Source organism: Taudactylus pleione, unplaced genomic scaffold, assembly GCF_031769625.1.
Source record: "Taudactylus pleione unplaced genomic scaffold, aTauple2 ptg002353l, whole genome shotgun sequence".
NCBI lineage: Eukaryota > Metazoa > Chordata > Amphibia > Anura > Myobatrachidae > Taudactylus > Taudactylus pleione.
Window position 1 is genome coordinate 57,303 of NW_028286741.1, and position 24,477 is coordinate 81,779.

Sequence of the window (24,477 nt, forward strand, 5' to 3'; positions counted from 1 at the left end):
CACAGCATAAGGGGCATTACTGGGGCCACTGAATAAGGGGCATTACTTGGGCCACTGAATAAGGGGAATTACTTGGGCCACTGAATAAGGGGCATTACTGGGGCCACTGAAAAAGAAGCATTACTGTGGCCACTGAATAAGGGGCATTACTGGGGCCACTGAATAAAGGGCCCTACTGGGGCCAATGAATAAAGGGCCTTACTGGGGCCACTGAATAAGGGGCATTACTTGGGCCACTGAATAAGGGGCATTACTGGGGCCACTGAAAAAGAAGCATTACTGTGGCCACTGAATAAGGGGCATTACTGGGGCCACTGAATAAAGGGTCCTATTGGGGCCAATGAATAAAGGGCCTTACTGGGGCCACTGAATAAGGGGCATTACTTGGGCCACTGAATAAGGGGCATTACTGGGGCCACTGAAAAAGAAGCATTACTGTGGCCACTGAATAAGGGGCATTACTGGGGCCACTGAATAAAGGGTCCTATTGGGGCCAATGAATAAAGGGCCTTACTGGGGCCACTGAATAAGGGGCATTAATGGAGTCACTGAATAAGGGGCATTACCGAGGCCACTGAATAAGGGGCATTTTGGGGCCACTGTATAAGAAGCACTGCATAAGGGGCATTACTGGGGGCACTGCATAAGGACTTTACTCGGTGCACTGCATAAGGGGAGCTACTGGTGGTACAGTATAAGGAGTGCTAGTGGGGTTACTGTAAGGGGTACTACTGGGGGTACAGCATAAGGGGCTCTAATTCAGGGGGCATTGCATATTGGGCACAACTACAGGGGGCATTGCATAAGGGGCTCTACTTCAGGGGGCTTTGAATAAGGGGCACTACAACAGTCATCATTGTATATGGGGCACTACCGCGGGCATTGTGTATAAGAGGCACTACTATAGTGGGCATTGCATAAAGGGCAATACTACAGTCATTGTATAAGGGGCACTACTGTGGGCATTGTGTATAAGGGGCACTATTACAGTGGGCATTAAATAAGGGGCACTACTACAGTAGTAATTGTATAAGTTCACTACTGTGGGCATTGTGTATAAGTGGCACTACTGTGAGCATTGTATATAAGGGGTACTACTGTGCTTAGTAACATGAATAAGGGACACTACTATGTGATGTAATGTGAATAAGATTGTGCTGCTGGGTGGAGTAATTGAATTGGGGATACTATGGGATACTATGTGTGATTTCAGCAGGACAGACCCCATGTCCCTTTTTGGCATACCACGCCCCCATTTTCGGGCTCAGTAGATAACAAAAGGTTTTTAGTTTTAAAAGAAGATCACTAAGTCCAAAAGAGTACCCAGAGCTTTTTTTGTGATGCCAGAAAGAACAAACAAAAATTACAACTTTATTATATATATATATATATATATATATATATATATATACTGCATATATATATATATATATACAAGGGTACACTGTCACATAGCCAACTAAAAGGCTTATAATATGGTATTATAAGTTTGACAAAAGCACTGATTAAAGGCGCTGAAACATTGCTGAACACAGCTATGAGTACCTAGTATTTTTTACCTGGAGAGCCGCCGTTTGTTTGGCTATATATATATATATATATATATATATATATATATATATATACAATTTTATTTTTTTTTCAAAATAACAAATTAGGGCGGCACTTCGAGATGGCTTAGATGCAAACAACATACCCCATGGCAAGGGGCTTTATTGGAGTGTCAATGTTTTGGGGATATGATCCCCGAAATGTTGACTCACCAATAGACCCCCCCTGCCATTGGGTGTGTTGTTTGCATCTAAGAAGACTCCAAGTACCGCCCTCATTTCTTATTTGACTGGATTGTGGGGGCACTGACCCTCGGGGAGGGCACCGACGCAGGATATTACTGTGGAGCACTGGAGTGCCGGTGAACATGGTGCATATATATATTTTAGAATCCTGTTTGGATCAGCACTCACTCTAAGCAGCGTTCAGCAGCTCCGGTGCCCTCCACATATATACAGTCCACGAGCGGCTACAAAAGATGGCGGCTCTCAGAGGCTTCTACAAAAATTGATGTATTCAAATAAGCATAATAGACACCTACGTTTAGGGACCACAATGGCCCTTGGTCAAGGTAACACTCGGTTGTCCCGAAATGTTGGTGTCTAACATTCTTATGTGAATACATCAATTTTTGTGGGAGCCTCTGAGTGCAACCGTCTTTTGTAGCTGCTTATATACAGTATATGTATGTATATATTAGAGATGTGAGCCGACCCCCGTGTTTTGGTTTTGGTTTTGGATCTGGATCTCCCCTGGTTTTGGATCTGAATCTGGTTTTGGATTTTTTTCCTCCGTGTTTTGTTTTCGTGTTTTGGTTTTGGATCTGGATTTTTTGCAAAATATCATAAAAACAGCTAAAACTACATTATTTGGGCCTGTTTTTGTTCCTACATTATTATTAGCCTTAATAACAATCATTTTCAGGCACTTCTAGGCATGTTTAACCACCTCACAGCTCACAATATTGATTTCACTATTTTTCACCATTATAGGCCAAAGGCTGCAGCGAGCTGGCTGGCTAAAATAAGCAACAGAGCAGCGGCACAAATGCACGGCAGTTTAAAAAAATATCAGACATCTATGAAACATTGCCACACAGCAGTGGCAGACAGGATGGCAGTTTAATAAACTATAATAATGTCAGTTGGCAATGCCCCAAATTGTGCCAAATGTAAAGGAAAAAGGTGAAAGATGAAATTGTCCCTCCCACCCACTCTTATGTGGGATATTAAAAAGGACATGCACAGTTTAACAAACCAAGCACTTTTGCCACTAGGACTGACATTTTCGTGGCTGAACTCCTTGGTTTGTTTGGGCGCCACAAACAATTTTTGGAAGGACTACCTTAAATTATTAAGGAGGAGGTTGATGATGAGGGTGTTGGTGGTGGAGATTGAATGTTATGGTCCTAACTGCTGGTAGCTGATACTGGACTGCTTGTTATTAATTTACAAATTATAATTTTGTTAAATAAATTGCATGAACTTGCTGCAAATGGCGTAACAGGGAGGAGGTGCCTAGATGGTTAACATTCCTTCCTCTGCTAACTTTGGCTTCACAAATGGAACAGATGCCTTCACAACTGTTGTCAGAATTTAGATTAAAATAATTCCACACCTAAGAAGTTGCTTTTCTGGCTTTCATTTTATTATTAGCAAGCACTGCTGCCACTGGTGGCTGATTTACACAAACCACATCCTTATCGTCAGATAGGACACAAATTTCCCCCTCATCCTCCTTTGCACTTCCTCCACACTATCAGCCTCATTTTTTATTATTTCACCATTTAATACTAGCACAGCCGTCATGGCGTCAGTGATCCGCTGTGAAACAGGATGACAGCTGTTATACTTACTTCCTCTAACAAAGGACTGTTTAATAGTCAATTATTTTTTTAAATTACTTCTGATCACGAATGAGAATGTAGATGATGATGCAGGTGTTGGTGTTGGAGATAGAAGGCGCTTGGATCTCACAGAGAGGGAGCAGGTTGGTGACCCTGGACTTGTTACATTTTGAGTTTTGGAACTTGGCAACATACACTTTGATTTTTGATTAATGCGCTCCAAGTGACATAACAAGGAGGAGGTTCCTAGGTGGTTTAGGTCCCTCCCTCTACTCACTCTTGCATGGCAATGGGCACAAATGGCTTGACAACTGTTGTCCGGATAGTGATGGATATAATTCCACACGTGAGAGGTAGATTTTTTTGTCTTTTGTCCCGGCATGACAACAATGGGCTTTGGCTTTTTCAAACCATTGGCAACAGCTGTTGCCTTACTTACAAAAGGGACATCCTCAGCAACAACATCCTCATCACCAACACCAACATCCTCATCATCCTTAGCGGCTTTATCCACCAAAATATCCTCCTCCTCCATGTGCAATTCCATAGAAGCATCCTCAATGACTATGTGCGCAAGATGTTGACTGCCCTTCCCACATTTACAGAGGGCACACAAATGTTGGAACTTGGAGGATCCTCCAGTACATTAGTATTTAGGTTGGGCTCACACATGGCAACCGCAGACACACTTGCACTCTCCTCTGGGATTTGTGATTTCGATTTCTCAGGGCACACAGTTGGTTTTTCCGGAGCTGTCTTAACAATTTTCACATTTTTAATTGGACCAGCACCACTACTACTACAAACTGAAGGCCTATCAGAATCAGCAGTCTTCTTCATAAAGTAAGAAGGCCAAGGCCTTATTCTTTCCTTGCCACTTCATGTAGTGAATTGCATATTTTCATTTTTTTGTTTATCTAAAGTCAAATATCCTTTCAATTTTTTTACTTAATTTCAGTAAAACCTGTTTACTATTACTACCTTATCGATGGCGTGACTTAAGCCCTGGGGCATGGGCCTTCCTAGAGGTCGAGGAAGTTGACAGCCTTGCACCGCTGCCGGAAGCTACAACATGTGGTTCTTGGCCTTGCTCACCTGTCATGTGACAACCCTCAATATTTTTTTCTGCAGTCTAGAAGCAGTGTCACAATCACCAATAGTGTAGCCAAGGTGCGGTTACAAAATGAACACACGTACAGTCGTACGCACACAGAAAAATATTAGAAAATGACAAATGATGATTTATATATTTTTTCTGCTCCAGAAGAACTTGGCCCCAGAGTAACGATTGATCATGACTGGAGTCTGGCAGCACAAGGTTGCAACTTGCGTTGCTGGCTGGATCTTGTCCACTAATGGGGTTAAGCCAAAAACCCACCCACACAAACAAGAAAAAAATATTACACTTTAATTGTATTATTTTTAAGAACAATTGGAGTCTGTCAGCACAAGGTTGCAACTTGCATTACTTTCTGGATCTTGTCTACTACTACGGTTAAGCCGAAAACTCACCCGCACAAACAAGAAAAAAATATGACACTTGTATTGTTTATTTTTAATTGAACACAACAGCAGTTGCTGGATCTTGTGCGCTAATGTGGTTAAGCCTAGCACCCACACACACACAGAAGAAAATAATATATAAGACAGTGACACTTGTATTGTTTTTTTTCTGATTGAACATGACTGTACTGTAGTCGCTGGATTTTGTGCGCTAATGTGGTTAAGCCTAACACCCATGCACACACAGAAGAAAAAAATATATAAGACAGTGACACTTGTATTGTTTTTTTTTTGATTGATCACGACTGTACAGTAGGCGCTGGATCTTGTGCACTAACACCCACGCACACACAGAAGAAAAATATATAAGACAGTGACACTTGTATTGTTTTTTTTTAAGAACGACTGGAGTCGGGCAGCACAAGGTTGCAAGTGCAATGTGCATTGCTGGCTGGCTCTTGTGCGCTACTGTGGTTAAGCCTAACATGCATCCACACACATAAAAATATAAAAACTTAAAAATACACTTTTTTATTTTGGAGTCCAGAACTTGGGCCCAGAGATGGACACAGCTCAAGCCCAGGACACAGCAGACAGCCCATATGGATCACCAGACAGCAACGTGACCAGAGACCAGAATGGATCAGCACAGACAGCACAGTGATAGTGACAGCACTGTGACCAGAATTGATCAGCAGACAGCACAATGACAGTGACAGCAACATGACCAGAGACCAGAATGGATCAGCAGTCACCAGCCCAGGACACAGCAGATAGCACCAGTACTCTCCCAGCCCTACACTACCCACCCTCACTGTTCACTTTACACAGCCAGAGTGGAAATGGCGTCTAGAGATGAAAGCTCGCAAACTGCGAGATTTCCGTCTCTATGGTTTTGCATCGGTTTCGAGAACCGAGTAAGGTGGGAACCTCCGAGCCTGCTTGGATTTGACTCAATTATGCTAAATTCGGGTGGCCTTGGTTCTCTGAGAACCGAACCTGCTAATCTCTAATAATAACCTGATGCACAGAGTAATATGTAAGATACTATGATGGAGCTGCCACCTAGATACCTCTTTATATATACTAACCTGATGTACAGAGTAATATGTAAGATACTATGATGGAGCTGTCACCTAGATTCCCCTTTATATATACTAACCTGATGCACAGAGTAAGATACTATGATGGAGCTATCACCTATGCAGGGCAGGTACTTCCATTAGGCACCTTTAGGCAGCTGTCTAAGGGTGTCAGGACCTGTAGGGCATGCTGATGCTGACGCATCTTGTCTCTCCCAGAAGTCGCTACCATTGTAACTTGCTTGTCCCAGCATCGGGTGCCCATCTGCAACCAGTGACCACCTCCCAGAGAATGTAAAAAAAACCCACTCACAACAAGACCTGAGAAAGCTGTAGCTTCATCATGGGTCTGGCACCGGTGACATCACTGTGTCATCAGCCAGCCCACTCTGCTGATCTGCCTCCAGTCTACCCACCAACAATGTGTTGCTACATCCGACCAGCACCGGTGATGTCATTGTGTCACCGATACCCCACTATGCCACTCTGCCACCCTCCATTCTAACTCCGGTAGCATGTAGCTTCATGGTTCTGATGCCATCACTGTCACCAGCCAGCCCACTCTGCTGCTCTGCTGCCGTCCAGTCTACCCGCTGGCACATGTAGTTTCATGGGTCCGAAGCCGTCACTGTCACTGGCCAGCCCACTCTTCCACTCTGCCTCCAATTCACCCATGGGCTGCATCTTCAATAAGGTCGTGTGGGATTTTTCCACACTCTCTGGCTGCTGACACTTGCACCCCTCCACCCTTCCAGTGCTGAGTCCTGAGCCACAGACATTCCAGCCTTATGGGTGGGCTCTCCATGCATCCATGCAGTTTGTGGACATCAAGTAGGTAAGTAGGCTGGGTGAATATACATGATGTGTATGTGTATAAATATATATATATATATATATATATATATATATACGTCAGGTGCATAAATATTGGGACATTGACAGAATTTTCATATTTTGGCCTCTATTCACCACCACAATGGCTTTAAAATGAAACAAACAAGATGTGCTTTAACTGCAGACTTTCAGATTTCATTTGAGGGTAATTACATCCAAATCAGGTGAACGGTGTAGGAATTACAAAGGTTTCTATATGTGCCTCCCACTTTTTTACTCCTCCATCCATCCAGCTCTCCAACCAGCAACTAAACCAGCAGCTCCTCCATCAGCTATCAGTAGCCTGATACATCCTATTTATAATCATTCCTCCCCCATCTCTCTCCAGTAGTTCCCAGGATGACCAGAAGGAATTCTTACACTGAGTGGTGACACATAAACACAGCAGCTTCCCGTGCCTAGCTCCTTGTCTTGTAAATGAGGTGTAAATATTCCTAAAGTCACTTATTACAATGGGAAATGCTAATTACACCTTAGCAGGGGTAACACCTTGTATTCTAATTAGATCATAGCAGCCTCTGGCCTCCTGTTATGTCACCACAGGGACCTTTTGTTTAGGAGTCACCTACTGTCTGGACAGACTTTCAGCAGAAATATCTGTTCTACATATCAGCAGGAACCTCACAACGAGTTTCTGTAAATAATGACATCAATAGATATATGTATAGTATAAGTCAAAAGTTTGTACAAACTTGAATACTAAAGACATTATGATATAAACACTTAATATGAGTTTCTTAGACTTACATAAATAGTAAAGGTGTGTCTGTTTACACATTTCTTAAAAAAAACAATTAAAAACATTTTTTTTTCAAATGCTCCCTAAAAAGTAGTTTTTATTTAGAACATGAGTAAAATTTAGTGGTGGAAAATGTTGAGCCACAATGATTTAATTGTATCTATTGTTCATAAATATTTAATTGATGTAAAAGTCCATAATACTGTATGTCAAGCACAGCTCACTTTAGCACATATATACAATCCAAAATTATTTTAAGAAATTAAGGTCGGACAGTCTGGAAAATTGCAACAACTTTGAAAGTTTCATCAAGTGCAGCAGCAAACTCCATAAAGTGCTGTCATGTTATAAGTTCCAATGAGAATCACCAAAGTAGAGGCAGAAGATACATTTATTAGTGTCACCACCTTTAGAAATCACATAGCATATTAGATTATAGACCAAACAAATGCTAAACTGATACTGTTACACCAAAAGCCCAGGTCTGTCCTTGGATTTTTAAATCAGCATATTGCTGGGTCATGTACAAAAATGGTAGGGATAGGCGGATTCTGCACACAAATTAACCCACTAATCTATACCATGTGCTGCTGGTTTACTGGGTTGCTCCAAAACACCTTTTAACAAATAGCAGAAAGAAAAAGAAACCTTAGCGCTCTATTGTATGGGAATGTGTGTACTGTTCCTATTGTGTTGTATACTAAAACACCTGTATAGATGTTCTAATAAAGTATTTAATAGTTCCTAATGTACTCTTGACAGGTAGGCAATAACTTTAGGCAGGATATTCCTAAAACTGGCAAAATCCCACTATAGTCTTATGTCTGGTAGGCAAAAACTCTTGGCAGTGTGTTCAATTGATTAAATATTATATAGAATGGTGCTGATGCTACCAAAAGACCACTATGTTCTTAAATCTGGTTAGAAAAAACTTTTGGCAGTATGTTCAATAAATTAAATATGTCTTTTAAGTTGTAATCCACAAGTAATGACTACCAAAAAGTTGTTGAGTATTTTCCTCCTCTTGTCCTTCGTCAGTGACACCTCAAAATAATAAATGGATGCAGTATCAGGGAGGTGGACACTATATATGCAGATAGTTGGTATATTGGAATGTACTCACCAAATTATTGACATCTGCTGGTCCCCCCGATTGCTGGCTCGTGACTCCCCATATTTGAGTGTGAGGATAAATAATGTAACCTTACTACTGACAAAATCAGAGCATACTATTTCTTAGTAAGGTTTAAAATGCAGCTGACATAAGCTGCTGTAGCTCAACAAACTATGGTAAAAAAAGTCCAATAGATAATGTCCTGGTGGTCCCAAAGCGTATCGTCCCCGTTTGGGACTTTTTCAAGGGCAAATATGGTAGTGGTAGAACTTACCATGCTTTATACCATTCGTTATCAATTCAAACCATCCCTCCTGTGTGTGCAACCTCCGTGCTACCGGGTTCCGTCTATGTTCCCGCTCACGTGACCCGTCACATGTCCATGTGTCATGATGCACTTGGTGCGCATGCACCAATCAGTATAGAGACCTGTTGTTAATAGTGGCAACTAACAGATATTAGCCCTATTGTGCTGCGCATTCAGTGGAATTTTCTTATAATTGTGGCTTATCTAGTGTTTGGTCTTCGGTCTCCATTGTGGCGTCGGCCATCTTTGCAGAGTTTTTTCCTTTGTCATAACATTGCTCTCTCTCTTACTAGTACATGCCTAATGTGAACAGTTATGTGAACGTAATTAAGTGTTTATTGTAAATATAATCTTTTGTCAGTCTAACATAGAGACTTGATTCAGTTAAATGATTATATATGGGTCTGTTCTTGTATTTATAACCCCACAGCATGCCGGCAGCTATTGTCGATTGTTATTAAATATAGGGTAGCAGCAGAAATCCATATTGTTCTGTTTATAATATCCCAGTAAAAGAAGTTTATGACCTGGAAATTGTCATGTGTTAGGAATCAGGTAGAGTTGTTGTGTGGCTTTATATTGGCATACCTAATACATATCCTGAATCATTAATCTTGGATGTTATGTACCATATGCTGTATATCATAAAATGGGTGGACCAATGTATCCTTATGTACCCTTATTCCTACATGGGAGTCTTATTCCCTATATTTATTCAAATCTTTATTACAATTGTAATGACGAATTTGGAGGATGGATTAATTATTGGGACTGGCCTTGGTGTATTACTTCACACTACTGGTAATTTATGAATCGATATTTAGACCTTCTGGTTGTAGGGTCTGTAAGTCGAATATCCATCGACTTTCTACTCGGTCAATCTTTTTTAGTTTGTTTTCCCCTCTCCAATTATATCTTAGTTTCTTGATACACATAAATTTGAGTCCTTGAGGCTTACATTGATGTACTTCCCTAAAGTATTCTGACACACTATGATTTGCAAAACCTCTTTCTATATTTCTTACATGCTCGCTGATCCTAACTTTTAGGGTCCTAGTTGTGCGGCCCATGTATTGTAGCCCACATGGGCACTCTAGCATATATATTACATTGTTGCTATCACACATTATGGTGTCCTTTATCTTATGTTCTAATAATGTTACATGTGATCTGATGTGGGTTGTCGGTTTAGTATTTTTGTAGCTCAATTTTCTGCAGTTTGAACATCTACTGCAGTGGAGAAACCTTCTGACACATTATGTCCCTCCATTGTGCTTTGTTTGGGATCTTTCATATCTTTTAGATGATTGTGAGTCAATTTTTTCTTTAAGTCCGATGCTTTTCTAAAACACAATATCAGGTTTATTGGGCAGTATATTACTCAATTTATTATCCATTTGCAGGATATGCCAATGTTTTTGTAAAATGTTCCTAATGTTTCAGCCTGCTCAAATATAATTTGTTATAAAATATATATTTTCTCTATCATTACTCTGTTGTTTAAAAGAATTTTGAAGTAATTTGTCCCTGGGAGTGTCTTCCAATAGTTTATAGGCTGTTTCTACCTCCCTCATGTTATACTTTTTTCATTCAAAATGTTGTTTGAGGTTTTCTCCCTGTGTGACATAGTCCTTCATATTCGTGGAATTACGCCTGAGTCTTGTGAACTGTCCCTTGGGAATACTTCTAATCCAGCTTGGGTGGTGATTGCTGTTAGCCAGGATATAGCTGTTGAAGTCATCTGTTTTATGGTGTGTTTTTGTTTGGATATTTCAATTAGTAAAATTAGACATCATTTCCGGGAATGGAAAAATCGGAAGCGCATCACACGCAGAGAGAGAGGAAGATTTGAGGATTTTGAATCTATGATATCAGAAATTACAGGATGGGATTGTCCTATTAAGTTCACATACGCAGCCAGTTTAGAAACGGTCTCTTTCTTGGATGTACAGATTACTGTGAATACCAATAAAATTTTGACTACACTCTTTTCGAAGACAACAGACCGCAATACAATACTGCTGGCTAGTAGTTTTCATCCACCAGCTGCCAAATCAGGACATCCTTTTTCGCAGTTACTTAGAGTAAAAAGAATATCGAGTATACCAGAGAAAACTATACAAAAATATGCAGCTAATGCTTGACAAGTTTAGAAAGCGAGGGTATTCTGAGGAGATACATGTTAATGCAAAACAAAAAGTGGATGCTATCCCTAGATCAGAGACCCTAAAGAAAACCGCTAATGATGTGGAACAAAACGAAATACACTGGGTTCACAAATTTAACTGTTCACACAAAATTATCAAGAATTCTGTAAAAACATTGTGGCCCCTAATCCAGAGGGATAAAGAACTTAGATGATTCATACAAAAGAGTATTATGTTCTGTTACAGTAGAGGCAAAATTATTAGAGACTGGACTGTCCATATGGACATCACTGGACATAAGACATCCTCACCTTTCCTAAAAAAGAAGAGTGGTGGCTGTAAAATATGTGTCGGCTGCACCCACCTGCCGACATATGATAGATAAAATGTTTTTCCATACCCATACAGGTCGCAAATTTTCTATCAATTTTGTAGTCTATATGATGAAATGCCTGTGCGGCCTATGTTATATTGGGGAATGCTTAGCTTTACATAGGTCATCTATTCTTGCAGCGTTAAATGGCAAATCCGCTGACCAGCTGGTTGCTAAACATTTCTATGAGGCTCGTCATAGTTTATCCTGTTTAAGACACATTATTATAGATCATGTACCAGAGGACATAAGGGGTGGTAACCGACACAAGAGGTTACTTAAATTAGAATACAAATGGATCTTCACTTTAGATACTGTTAAGCCTAAGGGCTTGAACGACCAACTGCTTTGGAACATGTTTGACTAATATTTGTGGCTTTGTCTTTTGTATCAGCTTTTGTTTAGCATGTATTATCCTTCATTTTCACCATAGTTCTAATGTGCTCATAAGGGTGTTTATGGTATTGACATGGTTTTTTATTCTCAGTTTCTGTTATTCTAGCATTAATGGTTATCTTTAGGTGACTAATGTACATTATATATAATTTTTCAGTGATTTAGCCTCTAGCATCATGATAGTGCTGTCTATTCATTTGTGTTGCTCATACCATCATTAACCTTGGCAGGACCCTGTTTCTCTTTCTTAAAAGAGATTTCTTTTGACTTAGAGCATTTAGCCCTATTAGTTAATTTGTATACTATTGATTATATTGTTGTTCTTTTTTTCAGGTGTTTTGTATGTGTTAATTGTTGATGGTGGTGGTAAGTCACTTGTTCTCTGTTGTCCAGTCGCTGTGGCAACAATGAGAGTGTGCGTGTCATACACTTCTGGTTTTTACATAGCCGGAAGTGATGGACATGCAGCTGGTGGGTCCGCGAGTGGCTGGACTCCAGTGTTACATGGGGTGGATTTAAGGTAATCTGCATGCTTTTGTATGTGGATAATATTGAAAAAGGGCGAATAAAAGGCCAAAATGTTGAAAAATTACTTGCTTGAGTGCATTTATTTTTACCTGTATAAGACTAGCAGAGTGCCGTTCTCCTGTGATTATATATATATAATATATTTATATAATATATATATATATATATATATATATATACAGTGCATCTGGAAAGTATTCACAATGTTCACTTTTTCCACATATTGTTATGTTAAAGCCTTATTCCAAAATGGGATAAATTGATTTATGTCCTCAAAATTCTACACACAATACCCCATAATGACAACGTGTAAAAATTCTTTTTGAGATTTTTGCAAATTTAATGAAAAAAAAAATCAATAAGAAATCACATATACATAAGCATTCACAGCCTTTGCCGTGAAGCTCTAAATTGAGCTCAGGTGCATCCTGTTTCCACTGATCATCCTTGAGATGTTCCTACAGCTTAATTGGAGTCCAGCTGTGGTAAATTCAGTTGATCGGACATGATTTTGAAAGGCATACACCTGTCTATATTAAGTGCCACACTTGACAGTGCATGTCAGAGCACACACCAAGCATGAAGTCCAAGGAATTGTCTGTAGACCTCCGAGATAGGATTGTCTCGAGGCACAAATCTTGGGAAGGTTACAGAAAAATATCTGCTGCTTTGAAGGTCCCAAGGAGCACAGTGGCCTCCATCATCCATAAATGGAAGAAGTTCAGAACCACCAGGACTCTTCCTACAGTTGGCTGGCTGTCTAAACTGAGCAATCAGGGGAGAAGGACCCTAGTCAGGGAGGTGACCAAGAACCCAATGGTTACTCTGTCAGAGCTACAGCATTCCTCTGTGGTAAGAGGAGAACCTTCCAGAAGGAAAACCATCTCTGCAGCAAACCACCAATCAGGCCTCTATGGTAGAGTGGCCAGACGGAAGCCACTCCTTAGTAAAAAGCACATGGCAGCCAGCCTGGAGTTTGCCAAAATGCCCCTGAAGGACTCTCAGACCATGAGACAAAGATTGAACTCTTTGGCGTGAATGCCAGGCATTATGTTTGGAGGAAACCAGGCACGGCTCATCACCAGGCCAATACCATCCCTACAGTGAAGCATGGTGGTGGCAGCATCATGCTGTGGGGATGTTTTTCAGTGGCAGGAACTGGGAGACTAGTCAGGATTGAGGGAAAGATGAATTCAGCAATGTACAGAGACTTCCTGGATGAAAAACTGCTCCAGGGCGCTTTTGAACTCAGACTGGGGCAATGGTTCATCTTTCAGCAGGACAACGACCCTAAACACATAGCCAAGATATCAAAGGAGTGGCTTCATGACAACGCTGTGAATGTCCCTGAGTGGCCCAGTCAGAGCCCAGACTTGAATCCAATTGAACACCTCTGGAGAGATCTGAAAATGGCTGTGCACCGATACTTCCCATCCAGCCTGATGGGAGCTTGAGAGGTGCTGCAAAGAGAAATGGGCAAAACTGCCCAAAGGAAGGTGTCCCAAGCTTGTGGCATCATATTCAAAAAGACTTGAGACTGTAATTGCTGCCAAAGGTGCATCAACAAAAGTATTGAGCAAAGGTTGTGAATACTTATGTACATGAAATTTCTTCATTATTTTTTTCATTAAATATGCCAAAATCTGTAAAAAAATTTTTACAAGTTGTCAATATGGGGTAGTGTGCGCAGAATTTTGAGGACAAAAATGAATTTATTCCATTTTGGAATAAGGCTGCAACATAACAAAATGTGGAAAAAGTGAAGCGCTGTGAATACTTTCCAGATGTACTGTGTATATATATGTATATATATATATATATGTATATATATATATATATATATTATAAGGGCATGGTCGTGCCCTTATATTAAGGCCGAACAGAAAAAAATGGAAATCTCCAAATCTCCATAGAGAATTCCAAAGGGGGTCAGGGTGTTTAAGGGGCTACACCACAAAAGCTATTTGAGGTACCAGGCTGAAATTTGGCACGGATGGGTAGATCTGTTGCTCGATGATGTCTGCAAAATTTCAGGGCAAAAGCATCAAAAATCTCCAACTGTCACTTTTTTCTGACATTCTCAATTAGGACCACTTTACTGCTGTTCTCTATGGGCGATTTTTGGGAAGGCATAACTCAAGGTAGGGGGCGAATTTAGGCTTGGGGTTTTTCTTATTAAGTAGCTTTTGTTCCAGAATAGAGCCTTTTGGGGTTCAGGTAATTGAGAAAGTTACAGTGTTTAGACTATTAAATCACAAATCCACCATTATACAGATAGGAAGTTTCAATTACTTGCGCAGCCAGCAGTAGGAGCTTTCAGCAGGTGTATTCACTATGGCTTCATTTGGGTGCAGCAAGATGGTTGCCTTTTGCAGGTGGTAGTGGGGGCTGGGGGGAAGGAAGCCAGTGTTTGCTGCAGCTGGGATGCAGGGGAGAGGGGGAATGGGTTAGTGGGTGAAAACTGCAGCTGGGAACCGGGGATGGTAGCAGGCATTAGCGGCAGCAGTGCGGGCAACAGTGTAGCAGGCATTAGGATCTTGGGGAGGTAGCGGCACACAGATGCAGGCACGGATCTGGAATATCCATAATACATGCATCTGTGTTTAGTGAGACCAGTCTGTGCTTCTGTGTTTAATGAAAAAAAAACCTGTGTACAAAAAAAATGGCGTGGCCCCCTCCCCAAAAGCAAAAACCAGCACCGGGCTTTGGAAAGCCAGTACTGGTTGTGCTAAGTACAGGGGAAAATGATGTAGGGTCCCCCGTATGAAGCACAACCAGCACCAGGGTTTTCAGAACCAGACCTGGTTGCCAAAATATGGGGGACAAATGATGTAGGGGTACCCCGTATTCAGCGTAACCAGCACTAGACTCTGAGCCGACCCTTGTTCTCGAAATACAGGGGAAAAATGCGTATTCTCCCCCTGTTTTTACCAGAACCAGCATCAGACTCTTTCTAGTGGTGGGGTGATGCCACAGCCAGGGGAGCCCTTTCACCAGGCCCCCCAGCCGAAGCATCACACCTGATCGCTAGTCAGTCCAGGCCGGGGTTAACTGGGGATCTGGGGACTCCCCCAATAAAGTGGTCCCCCTCTCCAGGGCTCCCCAGGCCCAGGATGATAGCCTGGGGCTATCCCCGGTACCCTTGGGCAGTAGGTGCCGGGTTGATTGTGTGAAGTGTAGTGTAAGTAAAGTTAAAATATTGGCTTTAATGGAAGTGTTCCTTGTGCAATACAGATATGGTATGCCATAACACCCTATGGTTAACTGCAGATTCAGCACTCTCACAGAGTGAGATTGCTGTCACTCACAAAATGGTGGCGCTGCTAAATAGCAGATTTGTGTGTTTTTTTAGTTTGAGTTGCACAAATTCAGTAGGTTTTGTGAAATTCAGATCATGTCTAAGAAGCCTTAATGGGACATGTAAAACCGTAAGGTTTTTTGTCTGTGGAGTATATATATATATATATATATATATATATATAACAGGAGGAGCCAACAGGAGGTTAATCTGTTAACAGACCCTATATGCTTCATTCATTATATATTAACAATATTACTTTTTAAAACATCTACTGTACAGTTATAGTCCTAACCAGACATTTTTCCATCTTTTGTTGTATGTTAGACCATTTCATCCCTGGAGGTGCTTTGAAACTATTCTTCAACCAGGTTGTGCCCGGACAAGAGCCTTTTTCTCGTTTTCATCCTTGCATCATATATGCGATTATTTTCATATATATATGTATTTATACATATTCCCATATACCTTTTGATATAGCTTCATGATTTGGAGGGCCATGATGTTCATTCATCATTTTACATGTCTTTTGCATATGCCACATAATTGGGCTACTAGCTGTATACTTCTATTCAGTATCCAATTTGCCATTTTTTATGTCCTTTTCTTTATATATTTACTCATTGGTTTGGTTTGCAGAGAACTGTGTTTTGTCTGTAGGTGTATGATCATTTTGGATGGTTTTAAGCTCTCTTTAGCAAGAACTTCACCACACACCATGAACTGTGGATGCAGTGCTTCCTCCGAGCCAGTTCAAGTAAAACTATATTCCAAAGATTTTGGATCTATTTCTGGTTTCTTGCCTTTTTATTACTACTTGAATCATCACTGGCAGCATATCTTTTGTTGCTACTGGCAACTAATTCACCATCATTGCTTTACTTTCTGCCACTCTTTTGAAGAGAATGGTCCATTTCACTCACTGATGTGCAACTGGCAAAGAAAAAACTAGATTTAATGCTCTTCTTATAAGGAAGACGATGGACATGGGGGGGTGACTGCACATCATCTTACCGATATTTTTATATATATATATATATATATATATTTATTCTATGCTTCCTTATACGACAGTGGTTTAATAAATAAGGTAACAACCTCTCATTGCATAAATTAATTCAACTCGTTCATATACATATTATCAATAGTATGGCCTTGGTACAGATTATTTTTCCGCATAGTCCCCATACTTGTCTAAGCATTTGTTCCAATGGTACCAAGGCAATTGCCTGAAACCAGGACATGATGGCTTAAAGAACTTCACCGTTGGTTGCAAAGTGCCTTCCACCCAGGTGCTTCATCAATGGTCCAAAGAGATGGAAATCACTCGGTGTATGAACGCACTGGTACCAGGTCCCAGCCGATCAATGCAGATGTCTGTGGTCATCAAACATGTAATGACTACTGGCCTAGTCCATTGTGCAAACATAAATACTCTTCCAAGATGTATCAACACAATTGGGACAGACAAACACTGTTTCATTGGTTCTTGATCCAGCTTGATCCTCTCATTGGACAGTTCATATAGTGTCATTAGGGGGATGGCTTGGTCTTGGGGCTGTTTCTTTGTGTAGTCTTCCCTCTGCATAACTAATTAAAAGTAACCCCTTTAATACATACAACATTTCCCAATATAACCAAATTCTCTTGATGATCCATATTTCGGGAATACATGATGTGGCTTCCTCGTTGTCAGAACTGGAAGCCTGCAAAGGAACAGAGCATCAGTTGGATACTAAACATGATATGTTTACATTGCTCTATGCCTTAGTTATCAAATACATGCATTTCTTATTATAACTTTTATTTCTAACATAAACCATATTATGTAGGAACCTTTTATTAATGTAAATAAGTGTATATGATCATCGTCGAATGCACGGAGCAACCTTGTGCTGTATGCGTGAATTATGTAATTTAATGCATAAATATATTTCTGACACATTTAAACATCCAAGTATTGCCTGGACTAGTTCCAAGATGCAAATAGAAGTCTATTACCCACAGCTGCTGGTAGGAGCCACATTCTAATTAACTATTTCAATGGTTTTCCTCTACCTATTCACAGTCCAAAATTCCAGTTCCCCTGTACCAGGCTAGCACTGAACAAAGAGGCGCACAATTGCAAATGACCTGCAGGTTCTTTTACAATAACCCTTAATTTTCATTTAGATAACTTCTTTTTAGCATGCTAGTTTCTGTGTACATTTCAATTATTTGTTACAGGCATACTAGTTCAGTATGCGGAGTCTTCTCAATACATATCCAACCACCCACCAACATACACACCAGACCTGTCTCCCACACTCTGATCAAATTCTGTAGAGATATAAATATATTTGTGCATATACGAATTGTGCTGTCGCAGGGTAGCATCCAAGCAATTCAACATCCGACCATAGATGACTAAATCGTCAGATAATAATTGCAAGCGATCATATCTGACAAATTGATTTGGACAGCGCAAGGTCAGGGCTATAGGGATAATGGTCCAGTACTTCCCAATAGCAGCATTGCTCAGCTTCAACATCTGTCCTGCCATTATAAAAGGTGGTGCACCAAACCCATACCTGTTTCTGTGACATGACGTTATCATGGTACACAAGTTGGATATAAGTTTCAGCTTCTGATTTGACTTGATATCAGGTGCAGTCTTCTAATGGATATGAAGGGAAATAGTGGCCTACCTGCTCTGGACTGGTGGTAAATTAGAATGAAACAGTGAATATTACACATGTGAGTGGTCTTGTTACCTAACTTATTGTACCACCCCTGTGTAGTTTTATGGCATAAAATATATAAGAAGGATAATGGGCAAAATGGGGTGAGGCATAAAATGTAAGTGTACATCACCCCCCATTGCCCATCATCTTCAATACATTTATGTCCATTAGCCTTCTTATATAAAAATACATATAATATATTACATACAAATATATAAGGATGATGGACAAGGAGGGGGGGTAATATGCACTTACAGTTTATGCCTCATAATTCCACTTCTATTTTATGCCATTATGGGATACATGTATTAACTGCAAATATGGGGAAGAAGTGGTTGCCCTATCACCATAGCTGGGACAGCACTTTCCCTTGTAGCATGGGCTGGCAGCGCCGGGGACTGCACATGGGATCTCCTGATGCTTTCAAGAGCCTGCGCATGCCCATTGGAGCCAGCCGGGAGACACAGTGCATCAGCACTAGGCTGATGTGCTGTGTACTCAGGCAGGAATCACTGGAGGGGGGAGTTTTCACTCCCCCACTCCAGCAGATGAGATGTTCTTGCATCTCATTGTTAGTGCTTCCTGCTTTGGCTCAGTAATGAGGCAAAGCAGGAAGAGTTATAGTAGTACGATCCATGCCACTATAATAAATCTGTCCTTTTATATTTTTAAGACCATCATATTCCTTATATGCTTGTATGCCATAAAAATATATACGAAAGATGATGGGCATCAAAATATATAAAATGATGGGCATGGGGGTAAGAGGGTGATGTGTATAAAATGTATGCACATTTACCCTCCTTGCCCATCATCTTCCTTAGATATTTTTTATGGCATAAAAATATATAAGAAAGATGTTGGTCATGAAACAAACAAAGGGAAAATGGACAATGGGGGTAATATATATACATTTTATACACATCACCTTAATTTAAATTATGACCATAGTTCTCCATTTTACTTAATATAAAATAAATGTTCTTGCTTTCAATACTTAAGTCTGCCACTAGCTGGGGCAGCAGATAACCAGTTCTTGTCCTACAACTACAGTAACGCAGGCTGCACTAAGGCTCCCTTTACTGTGACTGAGACGGGGTGACATCATGATGCTCGGATGTCTTGACATCATGATGCTCGGATGTTGTGACGTCACATGCGTATTAATCACAGTAAAGGTTGGAAGGAGGAGCTAGCAGGGGACTGCTGGTGCAAATGCTGCTGCGGACCATCATAGCAGCGGGCGAAAAGGACTCAGGACCGGTCCAGGATATTTAACTTGGGTGAGCTGCGACCCATTGCTGAGATGGGCACGCCCCACTCTGGGGTCATGACCCACAGTTTGAGAAATGCTGCACTACACCAAAAAATATTCTCTCTCGTTTGTTGTATACTATTGTATTAGTTGTAATTAATAGCACCATCTAGTGCACCTATTCCAGGAGGGGGTTGCCAGAATGTCAGCAAGCCTGCACTGGGGTCTTGCCCAGGCAGCCCTCAGCCTCTCTGGGTACAGTGTGTATGACACATGCATTCGTACATCACCGCTGCTTGGTGACACCATCTGAGGGCATGACAACAAAATAGCAGAGCAGCTCTACAATTTTGGTGTGACCCCCTAGTGATGCCACTGGCCCTGTTTATGCCATTATAATAAAAATTTAATTTTCAAATAAATAATAATTTCACACAGTTTTGGGGGTTTCACCATACACATTGTTTATTACATTATATTGGTGCAGAGGATAAGATGTAGATAATTCTCCTATCCAGTTTTTAACAAGATTGATTTATATAAAAAATGTCCTCACTTGTAAATATAATGAATTGATGCTATTTAACTTACTTAAGAAACACATTATATGAGGGTTGTCCAAAAAGTAATGCCTAAATGCTCATAACTCTAAAATAATATGCAACATTTATTTGAAACTCTCAGTCTGTAGTTTATTATGTCTGCAAACTATATATGTATTTTTGTTTAGGTAGTCCAAGAAATACCATGGAATCCAGATTGAAACAAAGAGCCATCATTGAATTTCTGGAAAAATAAGGCTGCAATGCTACAGAAATCCACAGAAGACTGAAAAAAGTGTATGGTGAGTGTACAATTGACTATAGCAATGTCAGAAGGTGGATGAAGCATTTTCAATCAGGAGAATCATCCATGTGCAACAAACCTCATGGTGGCAGACCATCAACTGCAGTGACAGCAGAGAACCGACACAAAGTCGATGCCATGATTCAGAAAGACCGTCGTGTGACCATCAGAGATATCAGTGATGAACCTGAATGTAGCCATGGCACTGTAGAAACACTAATAAATGATTTGGGATATCATAAAGTGTGTGCTAAATGGGTTTCAAATCAATTTACCAGGGATCATAAGGCCCAGAGGGTGGAAGTGTGCAATGAATCTTTTGACCAACTTTGAAGCCAACCCTGAGATGTTTTTGGAAAATGTCATTACAGGAGATGAGACCCGGGTATTCCTTTATGATCCAGAAACAAAGGCCCAATCAAAGAAATGGAAACACCTAAGTTCACCTAGGCCAAAATAAAAATTAAATTACAGCAATCTGTAAACAAAGTCATGGCCACATTCTTCTGGGATTGCTGAGGTGTTATTCTCATTGATTACTTGGAATCAAACCAATCAATCAACAGTGATCGATACTTTATTACACTTAAGAAGCCATCCGCAAAAAAAGGTCAACAATTCCATTGTCAAATATTATCTTACACCTCGACAATGCCAGACATCACACTTTGATGGCAACATATGCGGCCATTGCCAAAATGGGGTGGGCAACAATTCCACATCCACCATACAGTCCTGATTTGGCTCCTTCTGACTTTCATCTGTTTGACCCTCTCAAATACTGTCTCCGTGGTCAACATTTTGAAGACAGAGGGAGATAAAAATGCCATACGTTCCTGGGTCAAACACCAACTACTGGAATTTTTCCAAAGTGGCTTCACAGCTTGGGTTGAGAGGCGGAGAAAATGTTTGAGGGCAGATGGTGAATTTTTTTAGTAGAGTCATTCTGTTACTAAGACTTCAAAGTATTTTACTGCAAATGTTCAAATCTGTATCTATAATAAAATTTGAGTTGTGAGCATTTAGGCATACTTTTTGAACAACCCTCGTACATTCAGGGCCTTAGAGTGTCTCTACATGTGATTAATAAGTGTTCTTTTACTACTAAAACAGTTGCAACATTCAAAGCATTTATATGGTTTCTCTCCTGTGTGACTCCTCTGATGTGTAGAAAGACATGACTTATAGGAAAAACATTTCCTTCATTCAGAACATTTAAATGGTTTCTCTCCTGTGTGAATCATTTGATGTGTAACAAGTTTTGACTTACAGGAAAAACACTTGCTGCATTCAGAACATGTAAATGGCTTCTCTCCTATGTGACTCCTCTGATGTATAAAAAACTGTGACTTACAGGAAAAACACTTGCTGCATTTAGAACATGTAAATGGTTTCTCTCCTGTGTGACTCCTCTGATGAATAACAAGATATGACTTACAGGAAAAACACTTGCTGCATTGTAAATGGCTTCTCTGCTATGTGACTCCTCTGATGTATAACAAACTTCTGACTTACAGGAAAAACACTTGCTGCATTAAGAACATGTAAATGACTTCTCTCCTGTGAGACTCCTCTGATGTATAACAAGCTCTGACTTTTGGGAAAATATTTACTGCATTCAGAACATGTAAATGACTTATCTCCTATGTGAATCATCTGATGTCTAACAAGATGTGACTTAGTGGAAAAACATTGGCTGCATTCAGAACATCTAAATGGTTTCTCTCCTGTGTGACTGCTCTGATGTGTAACAAGATTTGATTTACAGGAAAAACATTTGCTGCATTCAGAACATGTAAATGGTTTCTCTCCTGTGTGACTCCTCTGATGTATAACAAGCTGTGACTTATGGGAAAAACACTTGCTGCATTTAGAACATGGAAATGGCTTCTCTGCTATGTGACTCCTCTGATGTATAACAAACTGTGACTTACAGGAAAAACACTTGCTGCATTTAGAACATGTAAATGGTTTCTCTCCTGTGTGACTCCTCTGATGTATAACAAGCTCTGACATTTGGGAAAAATATTTCCTTCATTCAGACCATGTAAATAGCTTCTCTCCTGTGTGTATCATCTGATGTCTAACAAGATGTGACTTACAGGAAAAACACTTGCTGCATTCAGAGCATGTAAATGGTTTCTCTCCTGTGTGACTCCTCTGATGTCTATAAAGATTTGACGAATTGGAAAAACACCTGCTGCACTCAGAACATGTAAATGGTTTCTCTCCTGTGTGACTCCTCTGATGTACATCAAGATGTGTCTTTTGGGAAAAACACTGGCTGCATTCAGAACATGTAAATGGTTTCTCTCCTGTGTGAAACCTCTGATGTATAACAAGATGTGTCTTATGGGATAAACACTGGCTACATTCAGAACATGTAAATGGTTTCTCTCCTGTATGAATCCTCTGATGTATAACAAACTGTGACTTAGTGGAAAAACATTGGCTGCATTCAAAACATCTAAATGGTTTCTCTCCTGTGTGAATCCTCTGATGTGAGATAAGATATGATTTATATGTAAAGCATTTGTCACACTCAGAGCACAAATTCGGTGTCTTTCCTATGAGACTCATCATGTATTAGATGAGAAACAAATTAGCTATCCAGAAAATGAGAATAGTTTTGGGAATCCTTTAGAGGTGTAAGAAGAAATAGCTTCTTTAGTTGGCTTAATCAGAGATCTATGTCCTTTTACCACTACGTCTTCTAATAGTCTTTGTGGGAATTCTGCTCTTTATTTGTCCTGCAAGAATAAAAAGATTATATTTAAAATCATGGATGTTACACAAGTAAAACGACTTTTACAGTAATAGTGTAATTTTATATACAGATTATGATATATATTTAAATACACTAAAAAACATGATAGCTATTTACTCACCCCCTGCACTGACCATAGATGGGTAACACATGCTACCAATTTTGTCACAACTAGTGTCAGCTGATGCACCAGGACAGGGCTGGATTATAGTTGGGGAGGATGGGGCCACACATTGGGGGCCCCCACAGGGACACAAATATTGCCCTGACCCAGCCCACTCTGCACCATTCCTGGATTGACTGACTCCCAGAAGCATTGCACAGAATTTTCAATTATGAAGGCACCCCCCCTACTCTCCTGCCAGTGGTGAGTCAGCTATGTCACCAATCTACTGGTTATACTGTTTTGGTTAATGGGTTAAACAAATCAGGACTATGCAGAATACCAATGATTGTTAACTGCATGAACCTATATATAATTGAAAAGAATTTGAAATACCAAAAATAGGATAAGTACTACCTCTACATGTGAGTCTAAGGAGTAAATTTAGTAACAATCGAGATTGCTCAATATGACAATCTCGGGTGAGTTAGTCCTTTTTTTTCCATCTCTCAAATTTGCTTTTGCCCATCTCAGGTGAGATGTCTCCATCGATTTCATTCAAATCAGGTGAGATAGCAAAATGACTTAAATCACCATTGGGCCAAATTGTGTGTACTTTTCACCTAAAATATATATCTCTCAAATTTACCAAGAATCAAGATGAGCTGTGAGACGGTCAGAAACATACACAAATCATTGTGATTTGTGTATGTTTCTGCCTGTAAATCATTAAAATAGGGCTAATTTTTTTTAAAAAAGACATAGGGTCCCCCCAAAAGCCTAACCACATTGACTGGAACTCACGTAGAACCAGCCAATGAGCGGCTGCTACATGTAAAGCGGCCACTGATTGGCTAGTGGCCTGGGAGAAATTACAGTTGATTTTGGTCAAATGTCATTTCGTGAGGTTTAAGTACATGTAACAACATATACTTGCATCTGTTCAGCATGGTTTGGGTAAGTTGCTGACCCTGCATGCGATGGAGAGCAGTGCCAGGATGTACG

At 40.3% G+C, this 24,477-nt stretch overlaps 1 pseudogene; it reads right to left on the minus strand.

The window, feature by feature from the left end:
* Window positions 1-23,185, minus strand: part of LOC148431377 (uncharacterized) — a 45,916-nt pseudogene extending 22,731 nt beyond the window's left edge.
* Between the last annotated feature and the right edge of the window lie 1,292 nt (window positions 23,186-24,477).